The sequence below is a fragment of the Mus caroli genome, chromosome 8 (genome assembly GCF_900094665.2).
Source record: "Mus caroli chromosome 8, CAROLI_EIJ_v1.1, whole genome shotgun sequence".
Classification (NCBI taxonomy): domain Eukaryota; kingdom Metazoa; phylum Chordata; class Mammalia; order Rodentia; family Muridae; genus Mus; species Mus caroli.
The window spans coordinates 13552462-13563976 of record NC_034577.1 but is presented as its reverse complement, the minus strand read 5'-3'; the positions used below and the strand labels follow the sequence as shown (position 1 = coordinate 13563976).

Genomic DNA, 11515 nt, shown 5'->3' with positions numbered 1-11515 from the left:
TGCAAGCACAAGCACAAGCCCTGAGGATAATGCTAGTTTGACCACAAACAGGATCAGAACATGTCTAGGAAGCTCATGGGCTATTTCTTTTTCCTATTCCGNGCTCTTCGTCTATACAGTAAACTTCCCTCCATTTGTGCCTCTATTTCANGTGATTAATAATTGTGCAACTTCAGTCCTTACTCACAGAAGCTGGTCCTTGAGACCTGTGGATGTGACTGGGCATTATAGCTNTCCTCCACAGTCCTGGAACTACTCTGCTGGCTTCTAGGGATGGCACAAGTGCTGTGCTCTGTGGCAGCCCCCTTTGATGGGTAGAAATATGGACATGGACATATCTATTTTTAGCCTTCTAGGGTAGAAAACACTGAACACAAAGATTACAGCACTCTATTCCAAATGAACTGGATTCAGCCACTCAGCTTCATATTGGTGGAAGTTCATATTTCTACAAACATATGGTGTGAAAACATGGATGACTTTAAGCTTCTTGAACTTAATTATCATGGTGAGATCTGAAGAGAGGTTTAAAGGTCACAAGTTTAAAACTTGACNTACACTAGCCCAGTACAGAGCACAGAGACCTTAATGAAATCAGTTTGAAAATAAAGCAAGTTGAAGGGGGCAGGAGACCTCCCTTCCCTTCTGCTCCTCTGTATTACCCTGACAGGCCNAGATGGACTGTTGAAAATCAGTAATTTCTGCCTNTGTTCCTGGGGGAAGTGTGCAGCCTTTCCAGATAACATAACAAATGGTATTTGCACAACAGAAACCTCATCATAGAACATAAGGTCGGGGCGGGGGGGAACCCAAATAGCCTCTACAGGCAGAGAGGTCCATCAATGATAAGATTGCTAAGAAGGAGGCCATCAAGACGGACACAATTGCTAAACAGGGTACAAACAGTGGCTGCTGTTGTAATAGGTGTCCGTCTAGGTGAGCTGGTGGGTGACTTTGAAATAACTGGCTGTGGTAGGGGTTATCAGAGAAGAAAATTAAAGTAAGGCTGACCGCCGAGGCTTACCCTCACCACCTATTCATTCCGCTGACAGGTTTGGTTTTCNGTTTAATTTCTGCTCTGCAGTNCANCACTCTGAGTTTGTTGCTGATTTGTGGTTTCTGCTGCTGAGCTCGCTCATGCTTTAGCTGCCTGCACTTGAAGTTAAAATGTCCTGTACTATTTTAGACTGTCATACAGATGGGAGAAAATCATTAAAAAATTATTCACATACCATTTCAAAGGTACATGTTTCAAACCATCACATAACAACAGTTTCAAGGTTTTAAACTCCTTGAAAAGGAAACTTCCATATAACGACTTTGTTGGAAATGTGGTGTCATGATTGCTAGGATTTAAAAAAATAATACCTAGAAATGAAGGCTCTGAAAATGTCATATGTGTATATACTGTATATCAATCATATCTATTCTCTACATATCTCCTATTCTTCCTGGGAATCTCTCAGACACATCTCCCTCCTCCCTTCATGTCCTTTATAAAAATTAATAATAATTTTCACTATTTTATAAATAACATTTTCTTAAGCAGACAACTACATGTATGTTTGAGGAATGGGTACAACCTTATTTATAGATTATCCCTTGGCTTAAAACATATTTTTTTTNAAAAATCTGGAATGCACTTTCATTATACATTTCAAAATATTTTAAAAAACAAAGTCTATCTAAATTTTGAATTTAAAATTTAATCTACTATCATGTGTATTTGTGTGTGTTTGTATGTATGTATGTATGCTTTGTTTGCTATCTGAATGTGCTGCATCTTTGACCCAGTTAGTTCATTTGAGAAGACAGAAAGAATGGCTTCTTTATAAATTTCTTCTTAAACAAAATAAGTTGGACCATTAAGTGCCTGAGTCGACTTCCCAGGTTGGGTGATTAACTTGCTAGATTAGGACTTATTATCATGTCTCAAAGAATAGAATCGACTCCGTGAGAAAAGGAACAGCAACTGCACTATGAGAATATGCTTAAAGTGCAGGCCTGGAGACAGATTTTTCAGTGTGTAGTGACTGGATGGATAGAAGAATAGACTACATAGGGCTCTTCCCAACATTCCAGTGGGGCACTAATGGCATCCNGAGCTGACTGTTCTCTACAAAGCAATTTCAAGGACTTCCTTTGCCTTATATTTATGGGGTGATATAAGTCCCATTGCTGAAAGGGGAGAGAGGTAGTGTACCACTCTTCCTTGGTGAGTGTATACTTTTTGCCTGTGGCATGATTTGAGTTATTCACCAGGAAACAGAGAACTGAATGTTCAAGGTGCCATAAGAGAAGTCTTGAGACTATATAGAGGAATTAGATTTGAGTTATAGTCATATCATATTAAAGGAGTAGAGTTGGAGGTTAACTGTAGACAAAGATGGCCTATGGGACCTCAGCTAGCAGGAAGCAAGGAAAACCATTGGGCTGTATGGATGCTTGGCTTGGGGCCAAGGNCCTGCTCTGTCTCATATATCCTTTATCTTTCTGAATTGTCATTTGTAGCTTTCCAACACTATGATTTTCTCAGACAGTTCTCTGGCTTTCATATATGTACACACTAAATGAGTCCATAGATTTAGTTGTTTTTAAAAAGGTTTATGTATGTATGTATGTATGTATGTATGTATGTATGTATGTACACTGTCTTTATCTTCAGATACACCAGAAGAGAGCACTGAATCCCATTACCGATGGTTGTGAGTCACTATGCAGTTGCTAGGAATTGAACTCAGGACCTCTGGAAGAGCAGTCAGTGCTCTTAACCACTGAGCCACCTCTCCAGTCCCCAACAAGAACAACAAAATATTAGTAATAATACACATGAAATTTTGCAAGCTGCCCGGAAGGATCTTAGAAAATCATCTCTCTTGTTACCAAAACAAGTCTAGAAAAAAAAATACCATAGTCAAAACACTGTGCTCTCTGGCTTCATATGAAAGTGCACATACTTTGAGANGATAGAATCAAGCATAGTACAGGTAAAACCACCTCCACCCCAGAGGATCGTAGGGTGAAGGCTCCAGATTNGTGACGTTTATTTGCTATATCCAGGAATCTTAAGATAGACAACATATCTATTCACTTGAGAAGAAACTTACGGCTTCAGATTGGATGCAAACACTGATTAAGATGGGGATGCTTATGTAGCCATACAATATTGTGTGTGTGTGAAGAATCAATCTGTGTGGTTTGACTCAGCTAATCCTCATCAAATGCTGCAATCGTCAGCCACATATTATGCTGTAAGATGGTGATGCAAGTCAAGAAGTTGATGTCAAATTTTATTTCATCCAGGGAAGGCACATGCCACATTAGACTGCTTATTACATGTATGGGGGCATTTGCACAAGTAATACAGCATTTAAATATTCCAGGTCTATCCCAAATCCCTACTTGACTCACCCTGTTGAGGTAATAAGACGATATTTGTAGTGTGGTGTGGTTCTACAGAGAAGAGAACTATGTAAACAGAACACATTGTTATTAGTTAAAAATCCTTCCACTCCCCACCTACAAGTCAACATGACATTCAGTTGAATAGAATGAAAGGGGAGTTCACATTTTGACAGCAGCTTAGCTGGAGACCATTTAATTAAAAACCATTTTGTAGTATTTTCTTCCCTTGGCATTTTAATGAAATTCAATTCATCATGCTTATTATCACAGTACTGGTGCTTATGCCTGCCTGCAGCAGGGAGCATGGGTGATGGCCCTTCCTGGTATGCATTGTAGGTGGTGCCTCATTAATTAGGACATGTACAGCCTCGTGGTTCAACTACTGTAGATGTTTTAGCTATGAATTGATATTGAAGAGTCAAAGAAATTTTAATTTCTCTACTAATACCAGAACAAACAACTAGAGCCTGCTTCTTCCAGAACATCATGGAACTAGGGAAGAAAGTGAATTGACCTGTAAAATAGTTTATCTCCTTAAAACGGAGCTCCGTCTTATATACTCCATGGAAAGAGCAGAAGTGGGAGGTGCTCCATATCCAAGATGAATATTTGAGATAGGAGACAGGGGCCATGGTAATTTCTGGAAGATGCACACCCTTCTATCTGATTACTTCAAAAATGTGGAAGAGATTGTGCATATATGCTCCTTCAGGTGTGTGCATATGTGTGCAACTCATTCACAGAGGAGATGTGATGTGAAATGAGCATCTGCAAATGNGACTGAGGCGAAGTTTGGAGATCATTCTCTCTTGTGATTATCTCAGAAGCACCTGATTCTAGCCTACCCTGGTGTAGGGGTGGCAAGATAATTCATTAAAATGTTGCTCGAATGTTCATGTCTCTTGCTGCTTTCAGGGGAGTTCTATGATTGTCCCCCAGATGGCCTGAGTGCAGTAGCTATGTCATGTCCACAGCACTTCCTCCAAACATGCTTCAAAGATGACCAGGTAGAGTTAGTGTTGACTGGAATTATCATGATTATATTAAAGGTCTTTATTTCCTTCTCTTATTGGGTATTTTTTTTTCTATAATGGTTTCAGGATACAGCACATTACTTAATTTNCTGAAATCCAATTAAATCTAGCTTCATTGGNATTTATCAAAGTGCATCATAGATTTTGCACACATAATCCTTACAGAGGCAACCTTTCTCCTTTGCCTGGTGGACAAGGAGTTTGTGACTCTAGGGCCCTAGGAGCTGGGGAGTCAGATGGGCAGTCTCCAGTCTGACTTATACCATACAGTACCCCACTTTCTATACAATGCTGCTTTCTTCTGTGTAGATAGTTCCCATGGGTAAATCTGCCTGCATGGGTACAGAGGGATCTATAGTCCATCTTTGGAGACTTGTCATGTGAGTCCTGGGACCAGTCTGGTGAGGGATTCTTCTGCTCCCCTGTCAACTGCACAAAGCACCATGTGGGGCTCTCTTCCTCACTCCCACTTGGCTTAAAGCAGTGGCTGACAAAGGGATATCCTTCCTCTTCCACCCAGGCCACTTTTCAGTGTCTGCATTGCAAATAGAACTTTGTAAGAAAGAATTCCTTTCTTTTTACTTTAGGTTTATGCCTGAGGTACCCAGGACACCTAGGGTAAGGAAAGGAGAACATGGGCGTCCTTGTACATTTTAGCCTCTGTATTCCTTGGTCTTCATACAGAAATGCAGAACCAAAGCAACAGAAAAACATTCTTAGATTTGATGGAGAGTGCAGGCTCCTGCAGGTGTGGGATGTGATGAGGGGTGTGACCTAATGAAGATAATAGGCCTAAAACAGTAGCTCTTCACTCCACCAGGTCTAGTGCATGCCTAGTGGAGAAGAATGGAGACTTAACAGTGACTTTCAAAGTTTGTTTTATTTCCACAAATGCCAAGAAGAATATTTAGTAGTTTATCGAGGACAGCATCCATAGGGAANATATGAATATATGTTCACTCTGTGTGAACTCAGTCCTGTGTATGTATGTGTGCATATATGTATGCATGTGTCCTCCAATCCTGGAGAAGAAAGCATTCCAGTTTCCATCTGTCTCCACAGAGTCATAAAGGAAAAGACAAGCCTGTTCAGACAGAAAGGGTGAAGGAAGAGAAAGGTCCAGAATCCTGCTGTAACCTCATAGGGTATAGAAGACTTGAAATGTCTATGGATTTTTCTGGATGAAAGTATAGTAAGACATTAGGTAGAGTGAAGAATAAGGAGAACTTGGAGTTTACTCTCTTTCCTATATAATTATATTATAATTATATATCCCTGGATCTTAACTGAGAAAATTGAGTTTATATCAGTGGGCTGTGTGACATTGTTTTACATTATATACTGCATCCATAAAGTTAGCTCTAAAACCTCAAAGATTGATGTCAAGGTCTTGATCTCCAAAGAACTGGCCTTTCTCTCTCTCTCTCTCTCTCTCTCTCTCACACACACACACACACACACACACACACACAAACTACCACACTAAACTCCTTCATTCTTACCAGTTAAGAGAATTCTTAATAAAATCTGTTCAGAGTACTCCTCTTCCTCCTCCTAGACTGACCCCACCTCCTTACCCACCCAAGTTTTTGAGTTCTCTTCTTTCTCTTCCTCTTCTTCCTTATTCTTCTCTTCATCCTTCTTTGTTTCTTCTTCCTCCTCCTCCTCCTCATCCATTGGGTCCAGTCTATACTGCTCAAATGCTCTTAAGTGTGGGGTATCCACTGGAGCACAGTTGATCAACAATAGGCTACACCCTTAAAGAAAACTGGTCCCTGGGCTGGAGAGATGGCTCAGTGGTTAAGAGCACTTCCGATGCTGGATGCTCTTCTGAAGGTCCTGAGTTCAAATCCCAGCAACCACATGGTGGCTCACAACNGTCTGTAACATGATCAGATGCCCTCTTCTGGTCTGTCTGAAGAGAGCAACAGAGTTCTCACATACATAAAGTGAATAAATAAATCTTAAATAAAACTCTTTTTAACAAAAAGAAAACAAACAAGCTGGTCCCCTCTCTCACCAGTTATCAGTTGCCAATACTCCTCATCTAGGCTTGGAACTTCATGCCCACCTCCTGGCTCCATGATGGAATTTGCTTTGGTTTGTGCCTGTGTATGTTTTGCAATGTTGTTACAAACACTCAAGTTCATGTATATAAACATCCACTTGGTTATAGAAAACCCTGTTACCATTTAGCCATCTACCATCTCTGGCTCTTACTCTCATTTCTAGCTCCTCTTCCTCAATGGTCTCCGAGTCTTGGGAAATGGTGTGATATAGATATTCCATTTAAAGCTGAGTACCCCACTGTCTCTTATTCTCTGCCCAATGGTAGCATTTACACAAAGTCTTTGAAAAATGCTAAAATGTAATTGTTTTTATTGTCTGGTTTCAATAAAAAGTTCAGATTTGAAAATAAAGAAGAAAGAAAAAACATAGGTACAAATAAAATATCATTTCCTGCTAGCACACAGGAAGCCTTCTTTCATGTGAGCAGAGGTTGTTTTATCTTACACTGTTTTACTAACTGGACTTTCTTGTTTGCCATTCTTGCACCTCTTTGTCCATGCTAGGTTTACTTGTAATGCATGTTGTACATGGCAAGTTTCTGTTTTGTTTTCCATATGGGCTTGTTACTAGGGACACTAGTGCACAGTGAATTCATTTAGCCCTGCTAAGTAACTGGGTGATGGTCAGAACATGGGTTCCTGGAGCTTCTGTCTTTCTCTTTGCTTCTGAGTCCTCTGTACTATATCATTGTCACACTTTCCCCTTAGAGAAAAAGCAGCTCTGGTAAATCAGAAGGGACAAAGTTATTGCTGAAGTTTATAGCCCTGAAAGTGACTGTTTTGAGAATAAATGGTAGCAGAGCTTTCTGGCTGTTCTGTTCATTAACATGGATGAACAATTCATTTTTAACAGTGTCCTGGATTTGAAAATGCAAAGCTAAACTGCCATCAGTGCGGTGATCATCTGATATTTATAATAATTTTATATTATTATATTGTCTTCTCCTAAAGGAGAAAAGAGGTGGATGCTCATGATCTTCCCTTTTGTTCTTATGTTGACTCACTCCAACCATTCTTCCATTCACATATTCTTATGATTAATTAACAAAATGAGTTTGGAATACACTGTAGAGGACAAGAGTGGTCAAGGAAACTTTGAATTTGCAAGAACTGGCTCTCTTGATCTGGACCCAAGTCATTTAACCCCTAGGAAATAGGTACTGTGTTTCAAACAAGAAATGGGAAACAAAGTGGTGTAGTTCAAAAATGCAGCCTGGAATTTGGAAAACAATAAATCAGATGGGGAAAACTGAGAAGATCATATGCTGTGAGATAAAACATTTTTTTGTTTGTTTTACCAGGTCAGCCATCTCTATTTTGTGAAATAAAAAATATCATACCTGCTGTCACTGTAAAAAAAATTCAGATAATAAAGAAAAGGTTCATGTGCCANTGATATCCTTATTCACATGCCTTTGTATGTGAGCTTATTGCTTTTGTCTACCAATACANACGTAAATCTGGGGAAAGTGATCATCTTGGATCCTGGTCCTGCCTTTTCACTTATATAAAGTTCCCTACATTCTTTTTAAATACTTTTGAAAATTGCTTAAAGACTTTTGAATCTCATCCCATTGAAGCCCATTTATCAGTATAATGACTGCCCAGCCAATAACACCAAGTCCTTCATCGGATTTTTACGATCCTAAATGAGCTCTTGATTAAAACTCTTCACTTACACGGTGTTCTGATCCCATTTCTAATTGGTTCTTTTCTAGAGTTCTTGAATGAGTTTGGGAATCTAAAACACACAGACATGATAAATTGCATATTTACTTCCTGTGGTTGGGTTTGCATCTTTCTGTAGCCTTACTGTCTTGAGGGAAGGGTATCTCAAGCAAGCTGGGGGGACTGTTTAAGAAGGGCTTGCTGTCACTAGTCAGGACCAAATATAGAGCATGAAGAANCGCAGCTGCTGGCCTGACCAGAAGTCCTGGGCTCATGAGCCTGGAGTCTTTATGGAGGTAGGAATTATTTCTTTTGATNTCTAAAGAGAGGCTTGTGAAGCAACTCTGTGAACAACTGTCAGGACATAGCACGGAGTTCTGTCCTGATGAAGAATGCCTGCCCTCACANTGCCCACTCCATATTTCCAGGAGTGTGACTTGCTGCCCCTGGTTGGCAAGTCTCTGTATTGGAGGGAAACCTGATAGAAGACCTGGCCTCAGAGAGGGAAAAGGGACATTGATCAAGAGTCTTTGCTTCCGTCCTGGACTCTGTCATGACATGCTGCATTGCCCTATTCAACCTGTACTTCATGTTTTGTGCCTTCAGGACTCTTCACACCTATTATATAAAAGAATGTTGTCTTCTCTACTTGTTCNTTTTCTATGTGATAAAATACCCAAAAGAAGAAGCTTATGGTTAAAAGGTCTGTTGGGACTCGTGGTGTAAGAAGGGGCATGTCCTAATGGGAAATCACAGAGGTGAGAGCATGAGGCAGCTGGTCATACTAATTGGTAATGGGATGGTTTCCACCTGATTTTCTTTTTATTAATGTATTGGATATCAACATAGATGGCAACATCTTCATTCAGGATGGGCCTTCCCTTTTGAAATAAACCTATCTGTAAATTCTTTCAAAGACCTACCCAGAATATTCACTAGGTGCATCCAAACCCAGTCTAGTTGATCAGAAATACAAACCATTACAGTGACATCAGGCTTTATGCAACTGTGTGCTTCAGTAATATGGAATTATTTCTTAAGTTTATTGTCCTAGAGTAAATGAAACCTATAGGAAGATGTTTGCAGTCAGAACTGACCATTCTAAAGATTTATTTTTAATTTATGTGTGTGAGTGTTTTGCCCATGTGACTATAAGTGGACCACTGACATATACTGACCATAAAGGCCAGAAGGAGGTATCATATCCCCTTGAATTGTAGTTATAGTTGGGTGTAAACCACCATGAAGATACTGGCAATCTAACTTACATTCTCTGCAAGAGCAGCAAGTGTTCTTAACAACCCATCCATNGCACCAGCCCCAGAGCTTGGCTATTCTAAAGCAGCAAGTGGTNGTAACACCTGTCCTTCTTGATGTCTTTGCTATATTTATTTTTAATCCAGAGAAGGGAGAGAGCCTGGCTATGCATATGGTGTGGGTAAAGCAACACTGTTTCTTTAAGAAAATATTGAATCACCTTTCTTTGGGAACATCTCAAAGTTAGTACAATATTNATGAAAAGTATACCTCACATTTATTAGTATGTGAACAGAAATATTTTAATATATTTAACCAACCACACAAGGGACCCTNTTATTACCCTTATTATTCATTGAAATGCATTTATGGAAGTGTTTGAATTTTGAAGGTAGTACAAACTGGACCACTTATAAAATTAAGATGTCATTTCCCTAGATTCAAAACAGCACTATATTGTGGTCTATAGAATCTTAAAGACAAAAATTAGAAATACTTTTCCCAAGGCCACATGTTTTATGAGACCTTCACATTTTATAATATGTACCCATGTTATCAAGTTGCTTTAAACACAACTGTGGGTACTAAATATCCACTAAAAATCCATATTTTCTGCATTCATGAAGTCCAAACAAATGATCATGATTAGAAATTTATGAAGTACCATCTTGATAAATGTTTAAGCAAGGAGTTTAAATGAAACTTTCTGATAGCATACACCTAGGCACACATACANGGTGTGAAGGGGAGGGCCCTGAATCAGCATGAGGACTCTAAAACCTGCAAATTAATAAATGGAGGCAGGAAGACCTAAGGTTGGTGTTAGAGACTGTTCAAGTCACCAAATATCTCTGGCTGGAGGAGCTGAGATTTTGATATTAAGGTAAGTAGAGACAAATAAATACATTGAAGTTTTTGAACTGCCGAGGTAACGTCAGTTCNATAGAGGTGTTTCTAACAGCTCCATCCAAGGCAAGAGTAAAATGAAGATAGGCTAGATTTCTTGCTGCAGCTATACATGAGACTTGGTACCACCTTTATGGGTTTTATTGGTGGTACATGTTTGTATCAAAACTTTCTCCCCTTTATTACTTTAAGAGGATATTAATGAATATTAATGACATTGTGATGACCTAAATAATATTCTAAACTCTAAACACATCATTAATGTGTGGGTTCTCCTTATATTGTGAAAAATTGGAGTAAGATACAAAATTCTGTCTGTACAATTGGCTTATTCCAGGCACTTCCCTTTCCTTCCTCCATCTACCTGATCTTTGCTTTAATGTGCTTGCTGGGAGCTGCTCAGAGGAAAACACTGTCTAAGGAAATGTTGTTTCAAAGGGGGCAGGAACCTCACCTGCCAGGAGGATGTGAAGACAATTTACCTGGATCATGCTCTAAGACTTGCATGATTTTCTAGATTCCTATTTCTAGAAAGATTCTTCCTTGGGGAATCATATATGACAGTGAATAATTTTCAGAATTTGCTGAACATCAGCAGCATGGCTTTGCATTTTCACAGTACCTAAAGTAATGAAAATGCATTCCCAAACAAGAAGCCAGTTCCCACTATAGGACCATGTATGTTTATCACTCTCCCTTTACCAAACAGTACACCACTTCTAAATGATTTCTGAGATGCATTTAAACCATGCCAATACTCTCTTTTATATTCATGTCATTTACATATATAATTAAGATTAGAGTATGAAATATCCTCATATCAGTCATAGGTAGTTAATATCTTGAAGCAGGATTTTTCATCTGCATTGTTATGGAAAGAACAACTACTAATTAATTTGAGAAATAGTCATTGATCTTCAAAATCAATAAGTTAGCCTTTCAACTGCATTTGAGATATTCATCTTATATTATTAATACATATATTACTTCTATGTAAAGCTCCATTTAAAGTGTAAGTATTTACAGTAACTGACACATTCCGGATCCTGCAAATGTTTAGTGGATATTTAGACTCATTTAGATCATAGAGTTGCATTATCCTGACTCCACAAAAGATATTGATATGGAATATATATTGTCATAAAAAAAGAACCAAGCTCAATCAATGGTTTAATA

General features: G+C 39.0%; 1 protein-coding gene across 1 annotated transcript in view; it reads left to right on the top strand.

Moving 5' to 3' along the window:
* The window catches only part of Csmd1 (CUB and Sushi multiple domains 1), a 1596626-nt gene that overhangs the window by 261457 nt on the left and 1323654 nt on the right, over positions 1-11515 (top strand). The window lies entirely within an intron of this gene.